Here is an 8,799-nt window from a genome sequence, read left to right as displayed (position 1 = left end):
GCTAGCAAGACTAATAAAGAAGAAAAGAGAGAAGAACCAAATAGATGCAATAAAAAATGATAAAGGGGGGATATCACCACCAATCCCACAGAAATACAAACTACCATCAGAGAATACTATAAACACCTCTACGCAAATAAACTAGAAAATCTAGAAGAAATGGATAATCTCCTGGACACTTACACTCTCCCAAGACTAAACCAGGAAGAAGTTGAATCCCTGAATAGATCAATAGCAGGCTCTGAAATTGAGGCAATAATTAATAGCCTATCAACCAGAAAAAGTCCAGGACCAGATGGATTCACAGCTGAATTCTACCAGAGGTACAAGGAGGAGTTGGTACCATTCCTTCTGAAACTATTCCAATCAATAGAAAAATAGGAAATCTTCCCTAACTCATTTTACGAGGCCAACATCATCCTGATACCAAGGCCTGGCAGAGACACAACAAAAAAATGATGAACATCGATGCAAAAATCCTCAACAAAATACTGGCAAACCGAATCCAGCAGCACATCAAAAAGCTTATCCACCATGATCAAGTGGGCTTCATCCCTGGGATACAAGGCTGGTTCAACATAAGCAAATCAATAAATGTAATCCAGCATATAAACAGAACCAAAGACAAAAACCACATGATTATCTCAATAGATGCAGAAAAGGCCTTTGACAAAATTCAACAGCCCTTCATGTTAAAAACTCTCAATAAATTCGGTATTGATGGAACGTATCTCAAAATAAGAGCTATTTATGAGAAACCCACAGCCAATATCATACTGAATGGGCAAAAACTGGAAGCATTCCCTTTAAAAACGGACACAAGACAGGGATGCCCTCTCTCACCACTCCTATTCAACATAGTCTGACTAGGGCAATCAGGCAAGAGAAAGAAATGAAGGGTATTCAGTTAGGAAAAGAAGAAGTCAAATTGTCCCTGTTTGTAGGTGACATGATTGTATATTTAGAAAACCCCATTGTCTCAGCCCAAAATCTCCTTAAGCTCATAAGCAACTTCAGCAAAGTCTCAGGATACAAAATCAATGTGCAAAAATCACAAGCATTCTTATACACGAATAACAGACAGAGAGCCAAATCATGAATGAACTCCCATTCACAACTGCTTCAAAGAGAATAAAATACCTAGGAATCCAACTTACAAGGGATGCGAAGGACCTCGTCAAGGAGAACTACAAAACACTGCTCAATGAAATAAAAGAGGATACAAATGAAAGAACATGCCAGTAATCCCAGCACTTTGGGAGGCCAAGGCAGGCAGATCACGAGGTCAGGGGATCAAGACCATCCTGGCTAACACGGTGAAACCCCGTCTCTACTAAAAATACAAAAAAAAAAAATAGCGGGGGGTGGTGGCGGGCACCTGTAGTCCCAGCTATTCGGGAGGCTGGGGCAGGAGAATGGCGTGAACCCGGGAGGCGGAGCTTGCAGTGAGCCGAGATCGCGCCACTGCACTCCAGCCCGGGCTACAAGCAAGACTGTGTCTCAACAAAAAAAAAAACAAAAAAAAAACAAAAAAAAAAACAAAGAAATGAACGTCTCCTACTTTGCTGTAGAGGGTATACAATGGCACAGTGACTTTGTCAAACAGTTTAGCAACGTTGATGATCCATGTATGGTATGACCCAGCGATTCCAACTCTAGATAATCTTTAGTCTTTGCACATGGGTATCAAGGTGTTAGAAATGTTTGAGAGATTTGTTTATGAATACTCCAAACTAAAAGTGAGTCAATTACTATCAGCAGTAGGATGGAAAATAAACTGGACTATAGTACAGCAATACTTTTTTGCAGTGGAACTAAGTGAAATACAGTTACATGCAATATAGATGTATATCACAACATGTTTAAGAGAAAGAAGCCAGTGCAGAAAAAAGGGGAATGGACAAGTCATCTACATAAACCAAACTTAGTGACAACTAAATGCTATTATGTATGGAATAAAATGATCTTGGATAAGCTGTTAAACTTTTCAGTCAATGGAGAAAGCATTTAGCTCAGAGCCAAATAGAAATGGCATTAGTGTACATCTTTCATTCCTGATCTGAGGAAAAATAATATTTCCTGGTTCATATACTTGCTATTGGCTTTTACAGGTAACTATTTTCAGGTTGTGGAAGTTTCATTCTTATTTCTGATTTGCTAAGAGCATTTTCCTTATTTACATATATTGCAGTTAGTTAAAAGCTTTTTCTGCATTTATTGTGACAGACTTTTTTCCTATTCAACATCTCAGATAAATTACAATATTTGATTTTCTAGTGTAAAACTGAATTGGATTTAAACCAAGTAAGAGATGATGTATGTTTGGATCAGTTTGCTAATATTTTGCTTAATATTTCCACTGTGTTCTTGAATTAGTTACCTATAATTATGATTTTTCTCTTTACCAATAACTGATATGGTAAAATCATAATTTTACCATATCAGTTATTGGTAAAGGGGTTATGTTAGCCTCAGAAAATGAATTGTGACATATTTTCTGTTTTGTTTATACTCTGCCAACAGTTTGTAAGATAGGTGTGTTGCTTTTCCTTTAGCATTATTAGAGTTTGCAGGATAAATTATATAGACCTGCAATTTCTTTAGTGGCAAACATTTTTGATATTGCTGTCATTGTATTAATATAATTGTTTTATATTAATTATTTGTATCATGAATCATTAAATAGGCAACATTTATATTTTTATATTACAAGGGTAAGAGTTGAATTATTTTATAATCGAATTAATATATAAGTTGTAAGGTTTATGTGTTTTCTATTTCATCTATTCTTTGTTATTTAAAGCTACGTTTTTATTTCATGATAAAAATAATAACAAGATAGGTTTTATTTTTGGCAGAATCTGGTGCTAATGTCTGTTTGTCACTGTGATTTTGTCGTATATGTCTTCTATCAACTAACCCTGATCAGCCTTCCTATAAATGTATAATTTTTGTCACTTGAAAATAACAATATTTTAAAAGATTTATGCTTAGTTTTAGTTTCATTATATTATGCTCTACATTATTATATTTTTCCTATTTTTAATTTACTTTGAACTCTTTCTGGTATTTTGAGTTGGATTATTTTTAATATATGGATTTTCAGTCTTTTATAATACACATATGAGATCCCACTGGTCTGTTATGTATGGATTTAGTTACATTCCGATGTTTAGCTTTCATTTTAAAATATTTTAAAATATTTTCTAATTTCCATTATGATTTCCTCTTTGACTTGTTTTCTATTTAGAAGAATACTGAATATCACAACACTTTAAGGCCTTGTCTAGACATCAGCATAATTATTTTTGGTGTCCTACAATTACTGCATACATTTTCAATCCTTGGAAGACTGTTGAAGTTGCATTATGAACCATCAAGCAATCAATATTTGTAAGATTGGTGTATTATTGGTATAAGATGTAGTGATATTGGTCTTGTGTTTTATTGGCTGTTAAAAATGTTCCATTATAATTATGAGTTTGTATTTCTAGTTCTATCATTTTGATGTTTATGTATTGAAATATTAATAGGTTATTAATATAAAAATCCTATAACTTCTATTCAAATATTATGAATGTATTAATAGGATAACTTGGAATTATTCTATGTTTTAGGACTATAATGTTACCCTCTTTAATTCATACTGTTTAAAGTCTCAAGATGGCCGAATAGGAACAGCTCCAGTCTCCAACTCCCAGCGCGAGCGACACAGAAGACCGGTGATTTCTACAATTTCAACTGAGGTACTGGGGTCATCTCTCTAGGGAGTGCCGGACAATCGGTGCTGGTCAGCTGCTGCAGCCTGACCAGCGTGAGCTGAAGCAGGGCGAGGCATCGCCTCACCTGGAAGCGCAAGGGGGAAGGAAATCCGTTTTCCTAGCCAGGGGAACTGAGACACACAACACCTGGAAAATCGGGTAACTCCCACCCCAATACTGCGCTTTAAGGAAACAGGCACACCAGGAGAATATATCCCACACCTGGCCGGGAGGGTCCCACGCCCACGGAGCCTCCCTCACTGCTAACACAGCAGTCTGCCGCCATCGATCCGCAAGGCAGCAGCGAGGCTGGGGGAGGGGCGCCCGCCATTGCTGAGGCTTAAGTAGGTAAACAAAGCCGCTGGGAAGCTGGAACTGGGTGGAGCTCACAGCAGCTCAAGGAAGCCTGCCTGTCTCTGTAGACTCTACCTCTGCGGACAGCACACAGCTGCAGTCCAATAGGGAAAGCAGCGGGGGCCGGTGCAGATGTGAACGACTCTGTCTGACAGCTTTGGGGAGAGCCGTGGATCTCCTAACGCGGAGGTTGAGATCTGAGAAGGGACAGACTGCCTGCTCAGGTGGGTCCCTGACCCCTGAGTAGCCTAGCTGGGAGACATCCCCCACTAGGGGCAGTCTGACACCCCACACCTCACAGGGTGGAGTCACCCCTGAGAGGAAACTTCCAAAGGAAGAATCAGACAGGTACACTCGCTGTTCAGCAATATTCTATCTCCAGCAACCTCTGCTGCTGATACCCAGGCAAACAGGGTCTGGAGTGGACCTCAAGCAATCTCCAACAGACCAACAGACAGTCCTTCTGACTGTCAGACGGAAAACTATCACTATCAAACAAGGACACCTATACCAAAACCCCATCAGTACATCACCATCATCAAAGATCAGAGACAGATAAAACCACAAAGATGGGGAAGAAACAGGGCAGAAAAGCTGGAAATTCAAAAAATAAGAGCACATCTCCCCCTGCAAAGGAGCGCAGCCCATCGCCAGCAACGGATCAAAGCTGGTCAGAGAATGACTTTGACGAGATGAGAGAAGAAGGCTTCAGTCCATCAAACCTCTCAGAGCTAAAGGAGGAATTACGTACCCAGCGCAAAGAAACTAAAAATCTTGAAAAAAGAGTGGAAGAATTGACAGCTAGACTAATTAATGCAGAGAAGATCATAAACGAAATGACAGAGATGAAAACCATGACACGAGAAATACGTGACAAATGCACAAGCTTCAGTAACCGACTCAATCAACTGGAAGAAAGAGTATCAGCGATTGAGGATCAAATGAATGAAATGAAGCGAGAAGAGAAACCAAAAGAAAAAAGAAGAAAAAGAAATGAACAAAGCCTGCAAGAAGTATGGGATTATGTAAAAAGACCAAATCTACGTCTGATTGGGGTGCCTGAAAGTGAGGGGGAAAATGGAACCAAGTTGGAAAACACTCTTCAGGATATCATCCAGGAGAACTTCCCCAACCTAGTAGGGCAGGCCAACATTCAAATTCAGGAAATACAGAGAACGCCACAAAGATACTCCTCCAGAAGAGCAACTCCAAGACACATAATTGCCAGATTCACCAAAGTTGAAATGAAGGAAAAAATCTTAAGGGCAGCCAGAGAGAAAGGTCGGGTTACCCACAAAGGGAAGCCCATCAGACTAACGGCAGATCTCTCAGCAGAAACTCTACAAGCCAGAAGAGAGTGGGGGCCAATATTCAACATTCTTAAAGAAAAGAATTTTAAACCCAGAATGTCATATCCAGCCAAACTAAGTTTCATAAGTGAAGGAGAAATAAAATCCTTTACAGATAAGCAAATGCTTAGAGATTTTGTCACCACCAGGCCTGCCTTACAAGAGACCCTGAAGGAAGCCCTAAACATGGAAAGGAACAACCGGTACCAGCCATTGCAAAAACATGCCAAAATGGAAAGACCATCGAGGCTAGGGAGAAACTGCATCAACTAACGAGCAAAATAACCAGTTAATATCATAATGACAGGATCAAGTTCACACATAACAATATTAACCTTAAATGTCAATGGACTAAATGCTCCAATTAAAAGACACAGACTGGCAAACTGGATAAAGAGTCAAGACCCATCAGTCTGCTGTATTCAGGAGACCCATCTCACATGCAGAGACATACATAGGCTCAAAATAAAGGGATGGAGGAAGATCTACCAAGCAAATGGAGAACAAAAAAAAGCAGGGGTTGCAATCCTAGTCTCTGATAAAACAGACTTTACACCATCAAAGATCAAAAGAGACAAAGAAGGCCATTACATAATGGTAAAGGGATCAATTCAACAGGAAGAGCTAACTCTCCTAAATATATATGCACCCAATACAGGAGCACCCAGATTCATAAAGCAAGTCCTTAGAGACCTACAAAGAGACTTAGACTCCATACAATAATAATGGGAGACTTCAACACTCCACTGTCAATATTACACAGATCAACGAGACAGAAAGTTAACAAGGATATCCAGGAATTGAACTCAGCTCTGCACCAAGCGGACCTAATAGACATCTATAGAACTCTCCACCCCAAATCAACAGAATATACATTCTTCTCAGCACCACATCTCACTTATTCCAAAATTGACCACATAATTGGAAGTAAAGCACTCCTCAGCAAATGTAAAAGAACAGAAATTATAACAAACTGTCTCTCAGACCACAGTGCAATCAAACTAGAACTCAGGACTAAGAAACTCAATCAAAAGCGCTCAACTACATGGAAACTGAACAACCTGCTCCTGAATGACTACTGGGTACATAATGAAATGAAAGCAGAAATAAAGATGTTCTTTGAAACCAATGAGAACAAAGATACAACATACCAGAATCTCTGGGACACATTTAAAGCAGTGTGTAGAGGGAAATTTATAGCACTAAATGCCCACAAGAGAAAGCAGGAAAGATCTAAAATTGACACTCTAACATCACAATTAAAAGAACTAGAGAGGCAAGAGCAAACACATTCAAAAGCTAGCAGAAGGCAAGAAATAACTAAGATCAGAGCAGAACTGAAGGAGATACAGAGATATAGATCAATGGAACAGAATAGAGTCCTCAGAAATAATACCACACATCTACAGCCATCTGATCTTTGACAAACCTGAGAGAAACAAGAAATGGGGAAAGGATTCCCTATTTAATAAATGGTGCTGGGAAAATTGGCTGGCCATAAGTAGAAAGCTAAAACTGGATCCTTTCCTTACCCCTTATACGAAAATTAATTCAAGATGGATTAGAGACTTAAATGTTAGACTTAATACCATAAAAACCCTAGAAGAAAATCTAGGTAGTACCATCCAGGACATAGGCATGGGCAAGGACTTCATGTCTAAAACACCAAAAGCAACGGCAGCAAAAGCCAAAATTGACAAATGGGATCTCATTAAACTAAAGAGCTTTTGCACAGCAAAAGAAACTACCATCAGAGTGAACAGGCAACCTACAGAATGGGAGAAAATTTTTGCAACCTACTCATCTGACAAAGGGCTAATATCCAGAATCTACAAAGAACTCAAACAAATATACAAGAAAAAAACAAACAACCCCATCAAAAAGTGGGGAAAGGATATGAACAGACATTTCTCAAATGAAGACATCCATACAGCCAACAGACACATGAAAAAATGCTCATCATCACTCGCCATCAGAGAAATGCAAATCAAAACCACAATGAGATACCATCTCACACCAGTTAGAATGGCAATCATTAAGAAGTCAGGAAACAACAGGTGTTGGAGAGGATGTGGAGAAATAGGAACACTTTTACACTGTTGGTGGGATTGTAAACTAGTTCAACCATTATGGAAATCAGTATGGCAATTCCTCAAGGATCTAGAACTAGATGTACCTTATGACCCAGCCATCCCATTACTGGGTATACACCCAAAGGATTATAAATCATGCTGCTACAAAGACACATGCACACGTATGTTTATGGCGGCACTATTCACAATAGCAAAGACTTGGAATCAACCCAAATGTCCATCTGTGACAGACTGGATTAAGAAAATGTGGCACATATATACCATGGAATACTATGCAGCCATCAAAAAGGATGAGTTTGCGTCCTTTGTAGGGACATGGATGCAGCTGGAAACCATCATTCTTAGCAAACTATCACAAGAAGAGAAAACCAAACACCGCATGTTCTCACTCATAGGTGGGAACTGAACAATGAGATCACTTGGACTCGGGAAGGGGAACATCACACACTGGGGCCTATCATGGGGAGAGGGGAGGAGGGAGGGATTGCATTGGGGAGTTATACATGATATAAACGTTATGCACATGTACCCTAGAACTTAAAGTATAATAAAAAAAAAAAGTCTCGCTTGTGTATTAATAATATAACTTGTCTGTTCTAATATATCTGGAGACAGAAGGGCTCACATAAGGCATTCATATGTTTGTATTTTTTAGCTTGAAACACAATCAGGGTGGAAAACAGGCATTTTTCAATCACATTAAAAAGTGATTTAAAAACCCAAAACTTCCAGGAGTAAAATATTATGGTTATGACATACAATACATAGTCTAAGGAGTAAGAAGAAAAGAGAAGATGTAAAATGAGTTTTTTCAAAAAATTATGGCTTCGAATGTGCTTTTGTGTACTGGAGAAACTAGAAAGCAATGTGCATATCCAGGAGATGACATCTGCCCACAAAAGACTTAAGTTTTCATCACTGGCTGATCTGTAAGTTCAGTGTAAGCAGTTAGGAAAAGCTGAGGCTGAAGCAGAATTTCAAATAGCCCCGTTAAGTGTAAAAGTGTAAAAGGAGTGCCCTGGCCCTGGGTCAATCCTCAAAGATTGGGAAGATTGTTATTTGTCGTATACTATTTTGTTTAAGCTCCTGACGTTCAACAAAATATCTGTCAAAACATTGGCTGAACAAATGAAGCCTTCAATAATCAAGATAATCAAACCTTGAGAAAGATACTGTGATATATAATGCTATCAAATTGTAATAGTCCAAAGTTCATTAAGAACAATCAGGAAAAAAAAAACA

This window comes from Trachypithecus francoisi, unplaced genomic scaffold, assembly GCF_009764315.1.
Source record: "Trachypithecus francoisi isolate TF-2019V2 unplaced genomic scaffold, Tfra_2.0 Lachesis_group18, whole genome shotgun sequence".
Lineage (NCBI taxonomy): Eukaryota > Metazoa > Chordata > Mammalia > Primates > Cercopithecidae > Trachypithecus > Trachypithecus francoisi.
Note: the sequence above shows the minus strand (reverse complement) of the source record.